The following is a 2,440-nucleotide window of genomic DNA, read 5'->3' as shown; positions in this document are numbered from 1 at the left end:
CGTGCAGGGCCCGGGTGGGGGGCCTCCACCGCCGCTGCCGCTGTGCAGGGCCCGGGGGCCCTGTGCCGACCTGTTATCCATTTTTAACTTATATTTTATAGGCATTCCTCAGAGACATTGCAGGTCCAGATCTCTGTAATAAAGTGAATATTGGAATAAAGTGAGTGACACAAAATTTTAGTTTTCCTGGATATTTCTTTTATAAATACAAAAGTTATATTTACACTACGTTTATACCATAGCCTATTAAGTCTGCAGTAACATTATGTCTTTTTTTCTTTTTGAGAGATTTTTGCTGTAGGGCACATGGACTCGCCAGAGAGACAGAAACATAGAAAGTGAGAAATTACCCACCACGGGGGATGGTCACATTGCAATCCCTTTTCCTCCACTCTCTTCTCATAATTTTAGGCATGTACACACATGTGCCTGGTGTGAGTTTCAAGCCACTGGGTCTGGGGCTTGAACTGTGGTTGGCCATGTGGGAGTCCATAATGTAACCATTGTGCCATCTGCTGGCCCTAGCATACGTGCTTTGAAAAAACATACTGTACCCTACAAAGATGTACATTGGCCATATGTAAATTATAAATTATAATTTAAAAATTTTCATAGCTAAAATATGTTAAAGACCATATGAGCCTTTAACGAGTTGTAATCTTTTTGCTGGTGGAGTGTCTTGTCTCGATGTTCATGGCTTCAAGGTGGCAGTTGTTGAAGGTTGAGTCTTTGTGGCAATTTCTTCAAGTAAGACAACAATGATGTTTGCTGCATCAACTGACTCTTTCGTGAATGAATTCTCTGTAGCATGCAATGCTGTTTTTTTCTTTCTTTCTTTGTTTCTTCTTTCTTTTTTGGGGGGGAGAGGTTTTTGCCATAGGGCTCGTGTTCTCGCCAGACAGAGACAGACAGAGAGACAGAAAGTGAGAAATCACCCCCCTGGGGGGATGACCGTGCCGCAATTCCTTCTGATTCTCCTCTCGGAATTTTGGGCATGCACACACATGCGGCCGACATGAGTTTTAAGCCACCGGGTCCGGGCCGTGAACCACGGTCGACTACATGGGAGTTCAGCGACATAGCCATTACACTAACTGCTGGTCCCATGCAATGCTGTTTAATACCATTTTACCCATAGTAGAACTTTCAAAATGGCAGTCAATCCTTTGAAACTCTGTCACTGCATTATTAGCTAAGTTTATGCAGTATTCTAAATCCTTTGTTGTTACTTCAACAATATTCACCAAATTTCTATTTTATCTCAAGAAACTACTTTCTTTGCTCATTCGTAAGAGGAAACTTTTCACCCATTAAAGTTTTATCATAAAATTACAGTTTAGTCAACGTTTTAAGCTCCACATCCAAGTCTAGTTCTTTGCTATGTCCATCACATCTACAGTTACTTCCACCACTTGAACTCCTCAAGTCATCTACGAGGTTTGGAATCAACTTTTTCCAAACTCCTATTAATGTTGATATTTTGACCTCTTCCCCATTAATTATGAATGTTCTCAATGGCATCTAGAATGGTCAGTCCTTCCCAGAAGGTTTTTAAATTTACTTTGGTTAGCTCCATTGGAAGGATCACCATCTATGGCTACTATAGATTTACAAGATATAGTTCTTAATAAGACTTGAATCCAGCTTGTGGCCTGGTGGTTAAGGCCAACCATGCACTTTGAGTCCCAGACCTGGTGACTTGAAAAATGTGCTGCTGTGTGTGCATGCATGCCCCAAATCCTAAAAGTGGGGAGAAGTGGAGGAGAAGGGATTGCAGTATGACAGTAAGGACATGGGAGGGTACTTTCTTGTTTTCTCTCTCTCATCTCTACCTACCTCCTGTGAGCACATGGCCAAAATTTAAATGAAAAAAAAAAATAAGACTTCAATTTGAAATAATCCCTTAGTCAATGTTGAATGGATACTATGTTAGTAGGTATGAAAATAACATCGATTTCCTTATACATCTCAATCAGAGCTCTTGGGTGTCCAAGTACAATGTCAATGAGCTATAGTAGTTTCAAAAATATTTTTTTTTACTGAACAATAGGTCTCAACAGTGGGATTAAAATGTTCAGAAAACCTTGCTAAAAACACATGTGCTGTTATCCAGGCTTTTGTTTCATTTATAGAGCACAGGAAGAGTAGATTTAGCATAATTCTTAAGGGTTCTAGGATTTTTGGAATGGTAGAACATTTGGCTTCACCTTATAGGCACAGTTGCATCAGCTTCTAATGAGAGTCAGCCTGTCCTTAGAAGCTTTGAAGGTAGGCAATGACTTCTCTCTAGCTGTGAGAGTCCGAGATGGCATCTTCCAGTATAAGACTGTTTTTGCCTACATCAAAAATCTATTGTTAGGAACCAGCAGTTAGCATAATGGCTATGTCGCTGGACTCTCACGTAGTCGACTGCGGTTCACGTCCTGGACCCGGTGGCTTA

Source organism: Tupaia chinensis, unplaced genomic scaffold, assembly GCF_000334495.1.
Source record: "Tupaia chinensis unplaced genomic scaffold, TupChi_1.0 Scaffold148734_1, whole genome shotgun sequence".
In the NCBI taxonomy this organism is placed as follows: domain Eukaryota; kingdom Metazoa; phylum Chordata; class Mammalia; order Scandentia; family Tupaiidae; genus Tupaia; species Tupaia belangeri.
This window is presented reverse-complemented; position numbering follows the sequence as displayed.